The sequence below is a fragment of the Echiichthys vipera genome (assembly GCF_963691815.1).
Source record: "Echiichthys vipera genome assembly, chromosome: 7".
Taxonomy (NCBI): Eukaryota; Metazoa; Chordata; class Actinopteri; order Perciformes; family Trachinidae; genus Echiichthys; species Echiichthys vipera.
In genome coordinates this window covers 12,821,579-12,843,671 of record NC_139832.1, presented here as the reverse complement: position 1 = coordinate 12,843,671, position 22,093 = coordinate 12,821,579, and the positions used below count along the sequence as shown (strand labels likewise).

General features: G+C 41.0%; 1 pseudogene across 1 annotated transcript; it reads right to left on the bottom strand.

Moving 5' to 3' along the window:
* Positions 1 to 2,948: 2,948 nt before the first annotated feature.
* On the bottom strand, positions 2,949 to 3,838 carry LOC310949093 (N-acetyllactosaminide beta-1,3-N-acetylglucosaminyltransferase 2-like; annotated as a pseudogene). The gene has a single exon. The product of its transcript is annotated as an N-acetyllactosaminide beta-1,3-N-acetylglucosaminyltransferase 2-like (transcript).
* Positions 3,839 to 22,093: the final 18,255 nt, after the last annotated feature.

The window sequence follows — 22,093 nt, the reverse complement described above, 5'->3', positions numbered from 1 at the left end:
TGGGAAATAAAAACAAAAAACAGGTCTGTCTCTTACCGTTCTGATTTCAGTCATTACTCCCCATCCTCAGGTTTTCCGTCCAGACCTCTGACGAACCGTTAATTCCTATCAGGCTGTCTCACTCTCCCTCTCTCCCTCGCTCATCCCCATGTCATATTTCTCCGCTGCAGCAGAACAAAGCCACGCCTCCTCCGACAGCCGCTGCCGCGCGTGACGTGTACAGTCGACGCTCACGCCCTCGGATACACATCCGGGAGGCAGCCACGAGAGGCCGCTGTGCCTTAACAAAAACAAGTCACTTCGGATGAGATTTTCTACCAAAGTCTGAGTCAGGGGTGCCCAATCCTGCTCCTGGAGAGCCACTGCCCTGCATGTTTTAGGTTTCTCCCTGCTCTAACACACCTGAGTCTATTGATGTGCTCGTCGAAGACAGCAGCTGAAGCTTGTCACAGGTTTGATAATCATTAGAAGAAGAATTCCTTTATTAGTCCCACGAATGGGGAAATTCAATTTTCACTCTATTATTTTTCATTTTACACACACACCTATAGACCTATATACATGCAACCAATGGAGAGATGTTAGAGCGAGGGGGCTGCCAGTGACCGGCGCCCCGAGCAGTTGGGGGTTCGGTGCCTTGCTCAACAGCACTTCGGCAGTGCCCAGGAGATGAACTGGCACCTCTCCAGCCACCACTACTACCGCCCCAGAGTAAGGTGTGTTGGAGCAGGGAGAAACCTAAAACATGCAGGGCACTGGCTCTCCAGGAGCAGGATTGGGCACCCCTGGTCTGAGTCATATATGGTGTCCTATGGCTTAACACTATATATTTATACATTTTAAAGCTTCAGTTATTTATTTTGTTATATTTGCTCCTGACAGCACAATGAGACAGACATTACAAAGAAAAGGTATTGTATTTATATACTCCACCTCCTGTTCCTGTCTGCTCCCAGAGCCCTCTCTGTGTTCTACTAATGACATCTGCTACCTTCCACCGCCCCAAGAGAAACAACCAATCACAGCCAAGCTAGTCTCTGAAGTCAATGACACAGGGGCGCAGATCTGATGCCAGTATTGGGGGGGACAACAGTGATTTTTTTTTTTTTATGCCTGTAAATATTCTCATTTGTCCCAGAGCAATTTCAATCAAAAGCAACTGGACTTGGTTATTTGTCTAGGAAGACGTTTCCCCTCTCATCCAAGAGGCTTCATCAGTTCATGTACGCATCTGACCAGGCTGGGACCGGTCCAACTATCTGGCGTGCAGATCCAGGTATTTAATCTAACCTCAAAGAACAACTTATCACAAATGGCCTCCTATGACTCCAACGACTGTCGTTAAGACCAAGTAGAGCACTAACAAAGTCGAAACCAACTTCCCACCAACAACTGTCACTCCAACCACGGTCGTTGGCACTTGGAGCACAGAGGGTTCCAGTGACATCATCGGCCTTGTGAAAGGTTAAATACCTGGATCACCACACCAGATAGTTGTACCAGTCCCAGCCTGGTCAGATGCGTACATGATCTGATGAAGCCTCTTGGATGAGAGGTGAAACGTCTTCCTAGACAAATAACCAAGTCCAGTTGCTTTTGACTGAAATTGCTTTGGGGATTTTTTCCCCATATGCAACTCATACCATGTGTTGTGTTCTTTTTATACGGAAAGCCGTACTACTACTTAAGGTATAAAAAGTTTATTATAAAAACACCAAATATTTTTCTGCTTGACAGAAGGGTTCTCTCTGGGGTCAGAAATTGCAGTCATCCTGGCTTTTAGTCAAGCTGTTGCTGCAACCAATGAGCCAGAAAAGGCGCTGAGCCCTCCCTTCACAAAGCATTTATACAGCAATAAAGTTCACCGGGTTGTTGTGATTGGTTCAGAATGTTGCTGAAACAGTCCCTGGTTGAAACTTTGGAATATGTTTCACTCTCAGACAGGCTCTCTTTCGTTCCCGAGTTGAATCCTCTGCCCCCTGGTCACACAGTTCCTCCAATGAACCGCCAGTTCCTGTAGAAAGAACACTCCCTACTCTGTAACTTCCCCTTCCTGTGGCACTTTTCATCTTACTGCACCTAGTTTTAACAAAAAGTACTGCACATGGAATCATTTACTGTCCTTACTTTTCTTGTTTATTTGTCCTTAACAGCCAACAGAGCGTATCACTGATTACTTAACTGTTATATTAGTAAATCAAAATTTTAAGGGTCTCTTGCATTTAATGTCTACTCACCCCCATTCTTCTCACTATCTTCCTTTTCTCCCAGTGTATGGGACTAGCTCCCCAGTTCCCCCCGGGATCTGCACATATGCCTGCAGCCAATATTTTCCAGTTGCATATCTGACAGGCTGGCAATGTGGTGGCAACATTTTCAGTACAGTTCCGTTAAAACAGGCTTGAGAGATTTAAGCCTTTCGTTCTACAAGATAAAATACATCCGCTTATGAGTCACTTGTGAATTTGAAGCTGCTACATGTCGTTAGAAAGGCAGTTGCTAAGAAGCTAAATGAGACTACAAGCGTCATTTGTGGGATTAAGTATTATAAACATCCGTTGGTCACAGAGTTTATTTAATGCATTGATCCAAAATACAATCAACTTCACATACATCATCCCTGCAGCCCTCTATTAAGAGAAGGGACTTCACAAGAGGTACTTCCTGGTTGACGATTTTCCCGCCCACAACTGCGACATCTCATCTGCAAAGTCATGTGACGTCAACTACATGACCCCCCCTTCTTTGATTCAACGCTAATTATGTTCATGTTGTAGAAAAATAGATAAATACACTGGAGCTAAGTGTACCACATTACCCTAATCCACCCCTCACCCTAGTATATACAGTATAGTTAATATAGTGCCACCAAATTCGGCTGGTAAAATCGTTCACTAGAGAAACTTTGATTAGTCTTTTAGTTCATCTTTTTACCTCTGGGGCACATCCTAACACTGTTCCTCTGTCTTTTCCGTGTCAGCCCACAGTTGAACTATCTGTTCGGGGCTTCGTTTGTGGACCATCAGGATTTTATGATATGAACACAGCTCCACCTTGCTGGGAGAGTCAAACATGAGAAAGCCAGGGTGGTGGACCGGTTGAGTGTTACGTCTAAACAAACACATCCCCAGATAAATGTCCTCGAAGGGGAAAAGTTTAACCCTTTTAGACACATTGTACAGGCGTTTGGTCAACAGGCCAGAGTACATCATCCCTTCACCGCTAGCACCCATCGGATAGAGGCCCCTGTAGAAGCTGTATGGGATGTAGTACTTGGAATCTTTTTCTCGGAACGGTCCAACTGCATTTAAGACATTTCCAACTATGAAGTCTTTTATGGTCATGTTTGCCTGTCACTTCTTCAGCTGTTCTATAAGGGTAGGTGTTCATTTTTGGGGTGTTGACAAGGATGCCATCGTCTCCCTTAAAGACGAAGCGAGTCCGGCTGCACAAGCTTGAGAACCAGCTCCAAAAGAGCACATTTTTCAAGGTGAGGTTGAAATATGTGTCCCTGAAGTCCCACTGCAGAATGTCTCCGTATTACCCTCCATCTGCAGTAACTCACAATCTTCTTCTTTGCCTAGCAGGAACACCCTGCGGACGTATCCTCCAACTTCTCCTACGACATTGCTCTTGGACGTCTGTCCTGCTACCCATCCCGTCTGGCCCCAGGTCTGTCGAATGGCTTGATGGCCAGGAGAAGGAGAGGGGGCTCTCTCTCATCCTTTGCCCCAGCTCCACATACTCCATTTGGCTGGAGGAGGATCGGTCAGTCTATTGTTTGCACGGGGTTTATAAAGTCTTGCATCTGCTGTGGTAGTTTGTCAAATCTTCTCATGCTGTCAAGTTAGTTACTTCAGAGAAACCTTGTTGATTATCATTAAAAGTACAATACTGAAATTATCTCTTGATGGTGTTGGGGTTCAGGATAGTGTTTAAATGCTAGTCAATGGTCAACTGCAGTTCCAAAGGGGGCTTTCAGGTAGGAAGAGCTCAGAGAATTTTTTAGTGTGTGGGGCGAAGCGAACAGTTTGCTGGTTGTGGACTTCTGTTCCCTGCACTGATGGGCTATTCATGGTCACACTCAATATGGCAGAAATGTAACTGACCAGCAGGGCCACAGAGATGAATGCTGTGCACGCACAGATTGACACGACTGCAACGGCAGCACCACACCATTCAACTGCAAAAACACAAACAGAATGTCAGTTTGGAAAAATTTTAAATCTGTCAAAATATAGTAAACGTACCATGAAAGCCCAGAGTAAATGACATGGACAGAGCGTAAAACAAAGTGTATGAGGGAGAAAGAATACAGGCAAGAGTGAAGAAAAAGAAAGCAATGAGAACAGCGTGGGGGCTACTTTCAGGAAGTGAGGTGATCTGAGTGGAAGATAAGATACATCTCACTGTAGAGATAAATTGAGATTAAATATGTAACTTATAAAAAAATAGGATGAAATATAATCTGATGAATAACCATAACCATAATGTCTACGGTAGGAAATCATAAATCAAAGGGCTCTGTTATTAAAAAATAAAGAAGCCATAATATAATATGTCATGGAAAACTTGCAGTGATAACAGAAAGTATTCACAGAGAAACACAGTAAAAATGAATGGTAATTTCTACATGCATGCAGCCTATTCAATAATCAAACCTACATTTGTTGTTGTTGTTGTTGTTGATGATGACAAATACAAACACAGCAATGTACTGTACGTCGTACATGTAACAAACACTTTTACTTTCTACACCTTTTTTAATAGGCTTCATGAACTGAGACGATGGATTTTCTGTAAAATAAAATGAATTCTACTTGATTTGAACATTTTCTTATGGGTTGTGACCCAATTAATGTTTTGATTTGAAAAAAAAACCAATTGTAATTCACTGGTAAAGGCACCTGTGAAGATTTTCATGATGTTCCCAATTACCCCAATAACGGAAATTCACAACAATCAACTTATTGTGTGTGTTTTTATCACAGTTTTAAATAAAATCTTATATCTTCTCGTCAACTACTGCTCTGACGGCCAAGAATACATTTTCAAATGATGAATTATAAAGCAATCACTGCAGTCAACAAAACCTGCATGTTGATAATAATAATCTTACTGTATGATATTGCTACTTGAAGTTATGACCAATATGTTACTTATTTACACTAAATCATTTGAAGAGAAGAGATCATCTCTTATAGACCTTTTTAATGAGATTCCATTGCTAGGCAACAGCCTTGGTCCTTGTTACCTTCCTGTCAGCTGTTGTCATTCACATACACTGGGACATAAAATAAACTAGGACACATTTAAAATGTTTATGTTTTTTTTTAAAAGGTCTATAGCGCTGAAATATAAAGAGTGAGCAGCTTTCTTTCCCTACCTGTTATAAGTGGAGACTCATCTGTTTTGATGAGCAAAGCTAGTTATCCGATGGCCCTATTTTCAGCTTATTTCACAGAAAAAATAAAGAAGCTCTCTCAGATTATATGATCCAGAAAGTCACTTTAACGGTGAGTCAAGATTCGTTCCCTTGTCAAGCCTAAAGTCATCTGGCCTGCTGACAGGTGAGACTGGCAGTGATTTCTCTGTCTCATCCCCCTAAGCCATACACTGAGCAGGGAGTGTGAGAGGGCGACTCCAGAGCTTGAAATCCTGAAACCATTGTGTAGTCACCGTTTGTATAATCATGAATCCGACTGGTGGATTCATTGATGAGAAGCCCCCATAACCTGACTGCTCTAAAGTCCGACAAGTGTTTGTCATTACTGAAATTGAGACTATATGCCACTTATTTTATGAATGTTTGTGTTAAATTATTTTGGTTAGTTATGGAATATTTTAAAGAGATATTGTAATTGATAATATAAGAATGACTTTGATTGTAGAAAAAAAAATGTCAACCTATTTATTTTTTATGGAACATTCATCCTTTACAAATGTACTAAAAAATAAACCACAAATACAACAATTTAAAAAACAATTTGGACATTATATTCAAACATTACATGGACTTAAAAATAGTGAAGCAATGAAAACAATTGGAATTTGTAAAGAAATAAAAATAGAAACTGAGAAACTAGGCATCACTGAAAAAAATCTAAATCAAAATGAAGTCACCGTATTGCCTATTCCTCACGTAAAGTGTTTTCAGAAACATATTTTAGTGTACTGTTTAGCTGTCAAGTCAAGCCGAACCCAGCTCCACCCACCAGCAGGACAAACTGTGTCATGTAAATGTTGTTTTACATAAAGTTAATAACTATGCCCTACAAAGCCTAAGTACAGTAACTACAAAATCACCGATCACATGAGTGCTGTACAGTTTTGGACCTGAAAGTATGGAGGTTAGGATCGATTTGGATAAAAACGACATCATGGAAAACTAGTAACTCATTATAAATGTGCCAACTATTCATTTGTTGGGACACTAAACAAAGCCATTGTTATAGATTATTTGTAGTTAGGGCCTACTGCAATTCACATTTAGGGCTATGCAATGAATTTTAAACTATATTGATGTTGAAACTAACGTTATTCTTCAGAAAAATAAAGAATAATAAATCTAAGGCATATATAAAAAATGCCTTTAACTACAAAAGTGTATATGAATTGTTTTCCTTTTTCTTCTTAGCTTAATTTCACCCTTCAGCCGAAAAAAGCTCCTAACTCAGGCAAACAGACCAACACTCAATTCCAAAAACATTTATTTTGTGGAATAATTTATGTGTGATGCTTTACTAATTCACCGTAGTAGGCTATATCTAGGCTGGGTTTATTTCTCTCTCTCTCTCTTTCAGTTTAGGATCCACTAAATGCTGACTGCAGTCAACGTTCATTGTCCAGTGCTTCACTTGCGCGAACTGGTCCTCCGTATCGATAGCGTACCTGCTGCCGCACGGACACTGCGTCTTTGGATACACTCCCGACTGGTTGTTGTTTCTCTCACTTCCAGTCAGAGACCTCGGGAACAGCCATGTGGTCGTTCGCAGCCGCGTTTCTGATCTTTCTCTACAGTGCCGGATTTATTGGATGCAATCCCTCGTCGCCCTGTCCGAGCGGACAGTTCATGCTGAAGAATCAGTGTGTCCTCTGTCATCCCACCTGCTCTGAGTGCGACGGGCATGAGCTGTTTGAATGCACTACCTGTGGAGTTGGTAAGTGAATTCCCCTGTAGCCTACACCTGCTCTTAACCAAGCATACAGTAATGGATGCCATTTCCAAATGAAAGAGGCGAATTATTTATGTCTTACATTTTACTTTAAAATATATGTATATATGTTTTTCCCTATGGGGTTTCCTCATAATATAATGTATTGTTTTGTAATACCTAGTTCTGCAAGAACAACAATAAATCCCTACCAGCTAAACAAAGGCTTCACCGAAGTTGTTATAATATGACACATTTCACGTCGGCATTCCTCATAATTTCTACATGAGCTGTGCAAATATGATCAGTAGCCTAAATAGTTTTTTTGTTTCCTCTGATTCTGATCTGATTCTGATACTTTTTTTTATGTGGCTCTACAGATGCCTGATTAAAAACAAAGCCATGTCACAGGCACCTTAATCTCCATCTGAAGGGGAGGTGGAGTTTTCCTTTTCAATGCAGCACTATTTAATGGTTACCAAAGCAAAGTTGTTTAAAGGCGTTTGAATTAGAGGAGGAGCATTGAGCTCTGGTTTACCATTTAACCTTGTTTAACAGAAGTAGGAGAACTTTTTTTTGTCTCAGGGGTGCCTTTGAAATAGGTAAGAAAATAAAGGTGTGATCATTTTTCTCCTGAGCTTTCACAGTGTAATTTGATCATGTCAGAATGGGGCCTTTGTTAATCAGAGGGAATGGAAAAAAATATCCCCTTGGGCTAGAAGTATTTCTGTTACAGATCACTAGGCCTAACCTGCAAAATCTGCAAGTCTCTCTTTCTCATAACCTCACAAACACCCCTGACTTTTGATAAATGCCTTTTGGCAATCGCCACAATATTTCAGATTTTACCAGCCGTATTTAAATGCACATTTCTGTATGATGTTTTTGTTGTGTACATTTAGTATTAAGTAGTTAGCCTTTAATCCTAGTGTGTATATATATGTGCTGTTCTCTCTGAACAAACACCAGAAGCCAAAACTCCTCTCGTCATGCTCTGTGGCTTGTTGAAGTCACATTTCTCTGTGTATATGAAGGTTGAGTCTGTGGTAAGTGGAAAGGCAGCAGCAGTTCGTGGCCCCTCCTCTCCCTGTCTCACACGTCTTCTGTGCAGCACTGAGCAGATGAGACAGTGCTGTAACTCAGATGCTTTCAGAGATGCCTCAGGTGCCACAGGCTAGTGGCAGGTGGCAGAGTATTCATCATTAGGGCCAACAGAAGACACTGTCACTGCCCACAGCTCTGATCTCTCCTCTGCCTCTGATTGCCCTTGTTTACATTAGTTGGAGCATCATCAGTCATGAAGTGATCTCAGACTGATCTGTTATTTGCAGGCCTATAGTCAACATCCTGGGCTGCAGCCATCACTCCATGATGTTGTTTGTGGCTTTGACATCCATTTGTTCAGCCTCTGTTTTCAGTTTTTATTAAATATACATGCATGTTGAAATGTATGAATCCTCACTTCCTCCACAGTTGCCGCTAATTCACTCGTTAAGCCACATGACATCTCTCTCCTTTCAGTTTTCATTCCTGCCATATGTATTAACGAAGTAATGTGCTGAACTTTTTACACAGTTGGCAACATGCCCTTTCATTTTCCCTTTATCACATGTAATTGTTGGGCCCATTTGGCTCTCTATTTTTATCAGGAGAAGCTCATTGATTTTCACTTTCGGAAGAGCCTAGATTTTTTGAAAAAATGTGTTTCCTGGCAGGAGTTCTGAACGGCTAATGGCATTTTGATCAGAGGAGAAAATGTGGGATTTATGTTAACAAGTCCCCTGTGTCCTTCTCCCCCTCGTCAGATGAAGATGGACAGGAGCGTTTCCTTCACCAAGGTCGCTGTCGGACACACTGTCCCCGGGGACTCTATCCGGACAGGGGTCACTATTCCTGTCTGCCCTGCATAGCCAATTGTGAACTCTGCACAGATGGCAACATATGTGCCAAATGTCGGGAGCACTACAAACTCCAGAATGGGGTCTGCCAAGTGGCATCCTGTGAGATAGGTAAATGTATAGCAGAGTTTCTGAGTTGGCTGCAGCTTAAGAGAAAGTCTCATTATGCCGATGTCTGTTTTTCAGGGCAGGTGCAGGACCTTGACACAGGAGAGTGCATTGACTGTGAGATGGGCTGCAAAACATGTTCTACTGGTAAGTCACACCTGTATGCTGTATCAGGCTAACAACACCATACAGCTCCTTCCCTACTGTTAGGTGGGTTGACGATTTGTTTTAACAACCCCTGGTTATACCGGTGCAAAATGCAATTTGCTTCTCCCTATGAATTCTAATAGATTTCCGTTTCTAATTTTTCTAACACAGAGGACCCTGAGATCTGCAACAGCTGTGTGAAAGGTTACTTTCTGTGAGTTTTTTTTCTCGCTCTATGATTATCTTTTAATAAGTGGACTTTTCTGTCCTCCCATATTTTCTGCTATAATATCAAATGCGTTCTCAGGTATTATTTTTAGATAACTAACATTTGATACAAGGCTGCCACTAATGATTGTTTTTGATTAATCAGCGAATCCTAAATCTTCCAAAAATAGTTTTTAAAAGATGTTCATTGAAATGTCCGAGAGCCTAATTTGGTATACTTAAATCACTTGTTTTGTCTGACCCTCAGTCGAAAATCCAAACATATTCAATTTAACAATCATTAAAGACTAAGACAACCATTTTATTGAACAACTTATCATTTCTGTACTATTTAATACAGTAAAATCAATCATCATTGCCTTTTGACATAACATTGACATAATTTTGCATGATGCCATGATTTATTCATACATTCTTTCAGTGGTTTTAAATGATGGACATTAAATATTCCAACAAGAATAATTAACCCCAAAATGACCTTGGAATTGACTTCTATCTGCATTGCCTTTGCTATGCTACATTAAGAGTCGGTAGATCAATATGCAGTATGCGGGTTGATATACCATACCTTTCCATAAATTCTGTTAATTATTCTTCACGCCACGAGAAACTACATTTCACCTGTATATCTGTTTACACCAGGTTACAGGGGTAGAACAGACCTCCTATTGTGTTCCTACTTCTCCCCTGTGTTTAGGCCTCCTGGTATTGTGTGAGTCGGGTTACCTTCCATTCCGAGTCATACACTGTTACCTGAGCCTGGATTTGAGCACAGAAGACTGGTCTTCTTCACAGAGATACTCAATAGTGTGTTTTTATGTTATGTGTGTGAAGGAGAGGGAGAGAGAAAAAGAGAGCAAGTACGAGTGGAAAGCATAGTGCAGGTGATTATATAGGGTCCACCATCTTGACTTCATTGACTGCTCCTGTGAATCACAGCGGAGGAGGGTTGAAGGAAAATTCACCACTTCACTGCACTCTCCTCCTGTTATTGCTGTTACATAGGTTCAGTGAGATATCCAGACTTTTTACTTTAACAGTAACGGTTTTAGGAGATTTAGGGCAACAGGTCGTCTCAGTCATCTACCACATCTACCATGTTGTGTGAGGCAAACACCCATAAAATAAACTCCATTTAGAATGGGGTGAACATGAACTGCAGGAAGAGCCTCCCTGTGATAGATGGTGACAGTTTTCAGCATTTAAACACATTTAACTACTGAGGTTTTTGCTGGTAGTAATGACAAATATAGAAGGCTCTCTTTGTAGCCAATGTTATTCTCCTATAAAACACTGCGTATTGAAATGAGTCACAGCATGATGGATGCTTGGTATTTAGTGACATTTATCTTCTTCTTTATGGAACTAAGTGCAGCTATACCAATAAATTGCTGTGGTTCACTTTCAAATGTCAATATAGATTTTTCTCTTTATTCACTCAAGCTTCCTTAACTTAAGGGGCTACCAGCAGCAGATTTTTACCTTTTCCTAACTAATTTAAGGAGTAAAATCTCTAAACAAAAGTTGCCGTGGAAATGCTGATGTGCTGTCCTGGAATGGATAGTCTAATATTTGCACAGAGGGTTTCTTAAACATCCAGCAGATTCTTAAGTAGTGTACTGTTTCCAGGCCAGGGACAGGGCCCGGTCTGCACCGGCTGCTATTGTGAGTGAGTTGATGGATGCAGTGTGGCGCCTCCAGCTGTTCCTTCTCAAACAACCACCACATCTTAGCACCACATCCAAGGCAACGCAGCAGGAAGTGCAGCTCAGGCTGTCAGCGGTCAGATTCTCTCATGTAGGGAGGCGGCAGAAGAGGCAGAAGAGGATGTTTTGCTCTGGATGTGCTCTATACGTTGGTGACTTATTGCTGTTTAGGTTCTTTCATTTACTTAAGAGTGTAAAGTCCGTAAAGTAGAGGTTATTCTTGCTTTAATCTATTATGTGTGACATCTTTGCAACTCAATATCTCAGCTCCTTAAGGCTAGATTTTTTGAGGACAGCCGTCTCATGTTTAATAGCTCAGTTAAGCCCCAGAGGGTTCATAGGACGGGTTAATGAAAGAAATCTCCCCATGCCTCTGGGCTACAAATAAAACACCAATTAACTTAAGAAGAGAATAGAACCACGATAAGCTTGGAGAAAAGCAGCCTACATTATGTTTTGGTCTCTGTTTGCCTTCCTTACTGATGTTTGATTGAGTGCACCTTTTTGACCGAGGACTATTGAAGTCAACAATACAGCTGCAGGTGTGCTGTGGACTGACACAGTGCATGATTGCCTCTTGCATGTGGTGTGCGTGTTGTGTCTCCAGTTTCAGTTCTCCTCCATGTGAGCAAAACCTGCCTGCAACAACATCATTCTTCATGAACTGTATGGCTTTGAAGGTGCCATCAAATCACAATAGTTTTCATCAGGTCTTTGATATTTCAAAAGCATTATTCTTCATGTTTGCTTTAGAAAAAAAGAGCCTCCTTTTGTTCAACAGCTGTGACGACAGATTTAGTCAAACATTTATTGGCCGCTTTCAAACACATTGACCAATGCTAGTTTTAGACAAATGGTTTGTTAATTGATTATAAGTGAATACTTTAAATGGTATTGGATTTTAGTTTTTAATGAACCTTTTCTTTCACAGTTTCAGACACCAGTGTCGCATGCATTGCCCCCGGAGCACCTATGAGGACTGGGGCAGGGGTGTGTGTCTGTCCTGTCCAGCACCATGCACAGATTGCAGGAGTAACACGCGCTGCCTTGCCTGCCAGCCGGGTTACTTCCTTAATGGTACCAGTAGCAAAGAATTACCATCCCTGTGTGTAGTTTGTTTACTAAAAGATGCAGGTGACCCTTTTGTCCAACACAGTACTAGTAGAGTTTTGATTTCATATCCTCTAATCACTCCCACATACACATGTGATTTAAATCATTCTTCTTGAGGACAAATGATGGCACTCTTGAGTCTTCATTTGAATTGCAAATCATGTCCGTGTCAGCAAATCTGTAACATGAGCTATGCAAACATGGTTTATGCAAACAAGGAATAAGGGTTGTGTTGTTAGATTGTGTTCTCTCTCTCCCTCCCTCTCTCTCTCTCTCTCTCTCTCACACTCTCTCTCTCTCTCTCTCTCTGTGTGTGTGTATATATATATATATATATATATATATATATATATATATATATATGTAGGGATTTTTAAAGTTTAAGTAAAGCCTGTAGATGAAGTTAACCCTAGAACACTGTCGCTCAAATTCAAAACGCCATTACTAACGCCGGGTGATTTTTACCCAATAATACACCCAATAAAAAGTACTTGTCATCAAAATATATCAAAACATGACAATATCTGAAAAATTTGAGAAGTGTTCTTTTAATTTAAACTGTGTCTTGTCTAAAAAAAAATGAAAGAACAGCATCATGAGGGGACCATATAAAAATGCTCCAAAATTACTGGAAAATTAGGAATTTGGGAGCAAAAAAAATCCTAAAAAAAAAAAAAAAGAATTTGGAAACTTGTTTTTTTGGTCCACCCATTCCTGGTGAAAGCTCAGTGCCCTTGGCACACAAATAACACGTTCCCTGGGTAGAATCCACCGAAAACCTACTTCACCTTCTATCACTATTGCTGGGTGAAAATCACACAAACCTGTGCCTGTAGGAAAAAGTGTGTTTTGGATTAGGAAGACACCTATGCCATCAAAGATGTCAAAGACAATGCTGAAGCTACCCAGAGACCCATGACACTCAGATTAACGCAGCATAATGAAAATCACATACATTTATTTGCTCGGGTGAAAACCACCCGGCAGTGGTGTTAAACAAAAGATTAGTAAGCACACAACCACGCTATCGACATGATTTTAACATTTACAGGTATTTATTTCATGGGTATTGTATATTGTGTCAGACAGAACCTACAAGGTCCAGTTTAAACAGTTGTGGACTAAATTAAAGAGTTGAGCAGCTCTTTCCTGAGACCACATCAGAGCCACTAGCACTTTGCTAGTTTTTATTGGCCCTGTTGACAGCCGTGACTGGAGGCCTTATGTTTTCAGGTTGTCCCTGTGTCTGTCTTATATCTCAGGAACCCCTAAAGGAATTTTCTTCAAATGTGGCACAAATGTCCACTTTAACTTAGGAGTATAAGAAGTAATCTATATGAACTATTATAGATTTAAAAAGTATAATATTTGTTGAACTATGAAGCCTTTTGTAAACATTTGAATTAGATACTTACAAATGTACATAACCCGTTTTATATCATGATAATCTGAATGAAGGAAAACCCCTTGGAGGAGCGCCACAGACCCCTCTTTGACAATCGCCGTGCTATATTGTCTCTGCTACTATTTGCTGATGCAGATGCAATTGATGTGCTGAACTAAAAATAATGTTTTTTCCCTCTCTGTACTGCTCTGCCCTGTCAGGAGGTGATTGTATTAAACAGTGCCCTCCACAAACCTTCAGTGACTCCAGTGGATGGCTCTGCCAGTCTTGCCACAGCTCCTGCCAGACCTGCCATGGACCTCGGTCAACAGACTGCGACGTGTGTCTTGGTGGGAACACTGCTCTACATGGGCAGTGCCCTCTGGTTAACTGCCCATTGGGACAATACTTTGACGGTAAGAGGAACAACCATAATAAGGCCTCATTTTTAAGCTGTTAATGTTTGTGATCTTTTTCAAAAGGACTGTCTTTAACTTATCAGAGATAAGACAAGGTGAAAGGAAATGATTAAGTGACAGAATGACATGAGTATCAGGTGACAGTGGAGTCAGTGATCATACTGAATAACATGATATTTGATTGGTGGATTCCCAGATAGAAACAATTTCTTTTCTCCTATGGGAGGTTAGAGCGGATGTCAGTATAGTGTCCCAGGAGTTTGGAGGAATTCAGTATCTTGCTCAAGGACACATTAGCACGGCGGATGCTTGTCGCTTAGACAGGGGCTTGAACCCTGCTGAAGGACAACTCAGTGTGTCACCCTGCCACACATGTACTACCTCACCTTTCATTCAAGAGGCATTTTAGTGGAGCTATTTCAAAAGGCTTCTCTGCCTCAAGCACCAGGCTTTTCAACTGCTTCCCCTTTGGCGTCTGTGTCAACAGCATTGTTATCAACCATACAGGGCAATCAGGCAGATCGTTTACATTTATTTGCAATACAGAGTATGTTTTGAAAGCTTGATCATGCCTTACATGCAATCCTTATACCCTGAATATAGTTTTAGCCATATGCAGGGCGTTAATTACATTTAAGCATGAATAGTTACGTGCAATAATGGAACACTCAGGGGCTTCCCCATTGTGAACAATGTTCTTACTTCAGCAGTAAATTCTCCAAAATGTATGTAAATGGCCATTAGAAAATTAAACATTAAACATTTCTCACAATAAACTTCACTTTTAACTTGTTGTAACAGTAGTCCAAGAGATGTTAGACTCCTACAATAGCAGGTATCATGTTGCAGGTTTCATACACACCAACCACATCCATCATTTGTGTCTCAGCAACACTATACTATACTTTCAGCTTATTATGCTTCCCTCTTGTGGTAACGGTAGGTTTAGCAGACAGTTCTCATTCTTATGGGCTCAAGTGCTCAGTTTAGCAGGATTTGGTCTAGTATGAAATATGATGACTCTGTTAATTGTTTTAATTCTAGGGAAATATAGTGAATGCAACACATGTGATGCATCCTGTAAGACCTGCTTTGGCCCACAAGCTCTGGATTGTTCTTCTTGTTTCAAAGGTACAAATATTTACTGTCTTAGGTCAACAAAATATGCTGAAACATTCTCCCAGCTATTTTCGTGCTTTTGTGTGAGTACGTTTGTGTGTTGCAGGATATTTTTTGGGGCAGGACAGTGCTTGTGTAGTGCAGTGTCCATCTGGCTCCTATGCAAACTCTGCCAGTCAGTTGTGTGAGGACTGCTCGCCAAACTGTGAGGCCTGCGTGGACACCAGTGATAACTGCATCAGCTGTTACAAAGGCAGCTATAAACTTTTTCTCCACCAGGGGAGGTGCTGGTCAAATTGCCCAGAGTAAGCAGTTGGATAAGCTAAGTAATAGAATGAGACAAAGACGAACTTTGTAATGACTCTGCATTTCCCTCTTTATGCCTTAACAAATCTCCTGACTAATTTCAGAGGTTACTTTGAGACCGCAGAGGGGTCATGTGAAGCCTGTGATACCACCTGTTTGTCTTGTGATGGGATCAAGTCCCAGTGTCTGTCCTGCATTGATGGCCACTACTTGGAGAGTGGTATGTGTAGACTCAACTGCTCACTGGGGACATACCCTGCAGATGATGGTACCTGCAGACGATGTTCTCCCCACTGTGACGTTTGCTCAGATGACAGGACCTGTTTCAGTGAGTTACTGGCTGTTTGGGCAGCTACGCTTTAAGAGTAAAAATATTCCGATCGGAAGGAATTTTAAAATTAATTGTAAGACATTTTATCCCATCCTGAAATCTTGTTACAACTTGATGACCCCTTCTCTATATATTTCAGAATGCAGTTTCCTTTACCTGATGCTGAACGGTGTGTGTAAGGCTAGTTGTCCCATGGGCTACTATGAGGACATGGAGGAGGGCCGCTGTGCTCAGTGCCACCCGACCTGTGACAGCTGCTCAGGGCCCCTGGCAGATGACTGTGAGACCTGCTCGACATTTAGCCCCAAACTCTTTAAGGGTGTATGCTCCAAAGACTGCCCCACTGGTACTTACTATGAAAATGAAGCTATGGAATGTCAAGGTGAGGCTCTCGCTGCATAGACGTGGCTTGATGTTCATTTTTATTTTGCTTTACCTTTTTATTTGACTACACATTGTCTATTTGCATCTGTAGATTTCTCCTAAATTCACCAAATGGTAGCATCAGATAATGCCTAATGATAATGAAACATAACATTTCAGAAAACATGTAATACAAAATATTTATTTATTTTGTCTTAATGTCAGTAATGAACTGGGGAAGTTTCATGGTGATATCTTAGTAGTTCATTTTTTTTACCCAGTTCACCTGTAGTGTTTTGCAAAATTTATGTCATTTTAGAGAACAAATCTTTAAAACTGTTTTCGCAAAATGCGTTTTTCTCATGTTCTGAGCCAGAAATCTCGAAAATGTACTTTTTAAAGGCTTTTGCCAGCATTTTCTGATTTATGTGAGTGAATAAGTGATAAAAAAAGAAAATCCAAAATGCCCTATGTAAAACCCTCTGACTCTAATATGTCAACATAATGAAACAATACTTTTGAACCAGTGTTCAGATTTCTGTTCTGGAAATGTATGTAAATTAGCAAATATTTCATAAGTTAGTCACTCATTTGTCCATTTAAACACAACATTTACGAAAACTTGTAATACAAAAAAATTTATATTTCTGAATGTAAGTAATCAACTGAGGAAGTTTAATCCAGATAAATATAAGTTAAGAATTGCACCCTATTTCCCTGTAGTGTTTCCCCTTAGTATTAAATATGCAGGGTAAAATAGTTTTCTGATCATGTACTATCTGGCACTACCCTTTTAAATGTTAGCCCTGTACATTGTTTATGTACAGGGCACCTCACCTATAACTTTATTAAATGAGTCATTATGTATCACCCTTTTGAGACATAGAAAGTGTTTTTGGCTCATAACAAAATTAACACAAACATATTGTTGTACAAAATATATCCATCAGGGTTGTGGCCCACAGTTCAGATCCTGGATAGTGTTAAAGTTGCAAAAGTGCTGAAAGAGAAATGTCTTTAAATAAACAGTATCTGAACTGATACATATTAAAGGAAAGCACACTGAGATTTTGGCAAACAGTTTGGTTGAATTGGAATCCAGCATAAATATTGTGCGTTGGCTTGTAAAGGTTTAAGGTAACTGGTTAAAAAACCACCTTTGACAAAGACAATATTTACAATATTAAGTAGATAGTATCTAGAACAGCAACATGTATTAAAGTATCAGTAAGGGATATCCTGGCTTAGTGGATAGGATAATAATCCTTTACCTCTAAAACATGTCGGTGATCACACCTTCTTTTATTAATACATTAATATGACACCTGTGATCACACCGTCTTTTGTATATACAGTACATTTGTATGACATCTATTGTACACAGTGGAATTTGTTTGACTATTTGCAGAGTGCCACCAGACTTGTATGAGCTGCTCTGGCCCAGAGGCAAACCAGTGCACCCACTGCGAAAAGGGACTCGTGCTGGATCCAAACACATTGTTGTGTGGCGTTACAGGTGATACAGACTGCCCACCAAGGACCTACCTACACGACGACCAGTTCACCTGCATGGGTTGCCACCAGCACTGTTACTCTTGCAAGGGGCCGGGCAACGATGAATGCCAGACCTGTGCCATCCCCAAGTACCTTCATAGTAAGCATTTTCCACTAATGTTCAACTGCTTACAAAAATAATTGTTTGGCATGGATCAGGTCAAAATCATTGAAGATAAGAACAACGATTCTGATGTGAGTCAGTTCTCCCCTCACCCCTACTAGTTAGGAGGTGCCAGTCCAGATGAACAGGACGGAAAAATAAAGAACTGGAATTGAGTGCTTGAGTGTGTACTAACAAATATGGAATGTAACTTCTTGTCTGTGTGCTATCTTCCAGACAGTACCTGTGTGAGTGAGTGTCCGGCTGGTACATACGACACAAAGCAGGATGCTGGAGGAACAGCGTTGGGACTGTGTTTGCTTTGTGATCATGCCTGTTCCACCTGCACCGGAGCTTCACATAAAGATTGTCTCACTTGCTCTCCAGGATACCTGCGTCTCCTTCAACTCTGTGTCACCAATTGTCCAACAGGGTAAAAGCTGAGGGCTCTGTCATTGTTTGGAGAGTATTTACTCTGTGATAAAACATAAACTCGGTTAATGATCTGTTGACTTTCTCCCCACCCTTAATCCAATGTGACTGAACAAAGTGCATGGCATTTCTTTCCTTCTTCCTCCCTTCTCAATTCAGTAGACAGAGACTTCCTTAGAAATCCTAAATAACGTCCGCAAGAATAAAAAAAGATCTATGTCTGATTTGTTAATATTGATGATTTCATGCATTTATTCAGGTATTACAAAGAGGGCTCCCACTGTGAGAAATGTGACCAGTCCTGTGAGCTGTGTACAGGACCGGGGCCTGAGTCCTGCAGGGTCTGTCCACCTCCTCTTCTGGAGCTGCGTGGTACCAAGCTCTGTGTTGAGCTCTGCCCACACCGCTTCTATCGGGTTAACGACATTTGCAAACAGTGCCACACCAGCTGTCAGACATGCACAGGTACAGATAAATAAGCTAGAACTACAATACCTACAATAAATTACTCACCTACTTCCAATGTGTCAATATTGAACACTTATTGTTGAGCAAGTTCTCAGATCCTGAGTATGTGTGTTTGCAGACGCCTCGCCTCAGGGATGTATGACGTGCGACTGGGGCAGCACTTTAAAGGATAAAGTCTGCTACCCACGTTGTGAGGAGGGGAGATACTTTTCAGAAAAGGTGCGCTCATATCTACGAGCCATGTACAATATTGGTTTAATTATTATAATCATGATATTTAAAGTCAAAAGATAAATGCTGTCATCTAACACAAAGTGCAAATCAGTCACATTTAATTTCTCAATAAATCAGTGTCAAACCATGCATAGCTTTAATGGCTGCACTGTGGTTTATACACAACTGAGATGCTGCTGATGTCCTTTTTATGCATTTTAAATTCATAATTAGGTAAAAAAAAAAAAAAAAAAGGGCCCTGACAACATATTTTCTCAACAGCTTCTTTCTCTAGCTCTGCCAAAGTTGTACTAGTTTTGTTTATTTCACATAAGAAATCTCTTTGTGTTTTTGTCTGGGCTTATCGTTCTGGTTCTGCATTATCAGGATAGAGTGTTAAATGCTAACTAATGATCATTTCCTTTACCCTTTGATTGTTGTTCAGTTAATAATGGACATTTAATAAAGTGCAGACAAATACTGCAACTCAAGGCCAACAGTACAAATGAATGTTCACTCTGTCCACATTGCAGCCTGACCTCATGTCTACAACTGACATGTTTTTCTTGTATACGTCCAGTGCAATAATTTATGAAACTGTACTATTGTAGGAAACCTGTGAGCTATGTGATAGCTCATGTAGGCACTGCAACGGCCCCAGACCTGACCAGTGTCTGACTTGTCACTTGGATTCTGCTCTTCATGCTGTGGAGAACCGCTGTGCACGCTGCTGTCAGGCTCCAAGCACTGACACGGACTGCTGTGTCTGTGACAGCCGCTCAGGTGCAGACCCTGCCCATCATAAGAAACATAGTATTGTTTGAATGTGACCATCTGCTAAAGGCAGTTTTTGTGTTCCAGCTCTGTGCGTTGAGGCCCCCCGACCCAAGTCAGGAGACGATCAGGTGACGGATCTGAAAATGTCATCTAAAGCTCTGACGCACACCTCAGCAGGCTTGCCTATCGCCCTGCTGCTAGCACTGGTACTGGCTCTGGCTGTGTTTGCCTTGGTCAAGGCCCATGCCAGGAAGAGGCTCTGCTGGGGCCAAAGCTATGAGCAACTGAGCGGCAGCGCCAGCATCAGCATGCCGCATGGAGTTCCAGAGCCGGACAGTGGAGATGAGGTGGATGTGGTGTACACCAGTAGAGGTGGATCAGTATATCGACGCTACAGCTTTATCCATGAGCAGGACACAGACGCAGACCAGGATGTGGATGAGAGCACTTGTCTTAATCAATCTTAGATACATCCAAACCTGAACTTACAGTATCTGTGGAATGTAATGTGGAGGATCACAATATCAGGACCGACAGATGAATTCAAAATAGTTTAGTTAATGTTTAGAAGAGGATGTAGCGGTATTTTTGTTAGACAAGACATTTGTGAGTAGGCAGTGAAAAAAGACATATACTTTTTTGAACTTGATATTAAAGAGATATTTGTTAAACAGTCAAATGATCATGTATAATAAATTAAATCTGTATGATTTATTGTCAATTAAAAGAAACTGAACCTGTACTTGATGCCCTTGTGACAGGGCTTTCAAAAAAATCCTTACACTGGTTACCAGTCACTCAGAGAATCAACTTCAAATCCAGTTGTGGCTCTTGGCCCAAATACTGTACATCTGTGTTTGTGCCATGAACTTCCCAGAGCCCTTAGAACATCGGGGACTTGCCTACAAGTTTTCCTAGAGATTTAACAAAACACGGTGGAGCAGCATTTCGTTATCATGCAACTCAGACTTGGGGGGCCATTGCAAAAAGGCAGCATTTAGAAATCCGGGATGAATGAAAAAAGCCTTCCTTGATCTAGTCTAGACTGATCATGATGGCTTAATTTGTTGCACATATGCCAAGTCAGGATGAGATCGGCTTTCTTGAATGACAGATTTTAATAATGGTCGGATCTTGAAGTGCTCATAAAACTCTCTAAATGTCAAATAGATATTCAAACTGCAACTATTCTGTTTTTCTCACTTGGAGAAAGAAGCGCTGCAGCGTCACTCGGGTGTATCGAAGATTACCCGACGATTGGAACAAATTCAGTGTGATACATCACCTCCAGAGTCTTGTAAATCCCTCTGGGGTCCTTGTTTGCAATAGGGACACACGGAGTGAGAGGACGTTTGAAGGGCATGCCCTGAAACTTTCCCAGCGGCCACAATTTACCTAAATGGAAACGCACCTATAGTGGCGTTTCCATTACAGTCAAATACCAGTTGGTCTCCCTCGCTGAAACGGCCCTAATTTGAATGTGAGCCGCCCCTAGCGGCTGTTTGACTGGGCATTTGTTGGCCCTGGTTGCTGATTGGACATAACTCTAAGCGGGATGTGACATAGGTAATACTCAATGCCACAACAACACGCAACATTTTTAAAAGCCACTTTTAGTAGTTAGTAGTAGTGCGATTTTTTAAGGCGCGTTTCCATTTCCATGTCAAGTCAGGTGTAAGTAAATGAAAGCGCAAGTGTTAAAAAATATACACCTGTCATTCGTGTCACTTGTCATTTTCACAAATTAACAGGTGAACACGTTCCACTTGAAAGTGAGCAGTGGAATTTAACTTTAACCCATCTAACTTTGTGAAAGACTAATCACACATTGATGCGACCCTTATAGGTCTGTTGCTGTCGTCAAAATTGTAATCTTTTACATCGGCTGGATTTTTTTTATTACCCTGTAAAGCTCATTGAATTCCCCTGGTGTAGGAAATGTTCTATACAGTAAACTCTTCTTGCCTCACCTTAGTGCACCTTGAAAACACACACGTATTTTTATCTTGAGATCATAAAATGATGTCAAAAATGTTACAAGGGTCATATTGGCATGCAGCATTTATTATTGTGAATGGCATTCTCTCCACACCTTAGAAGGACACACCTACTCGAGGAGGCTGTTTCAACTTGGAAATATTAAAGAAACCACTGCAACTTTCACTGAAGACAAGGACACCTGTGTTATAGTAACCTCAAGCAAAGAAATGTTTTTTTCAAGGTTATTGAAGGGCACGATGCGGAGGTCCCTCTCTCTCATCTTAATGGTT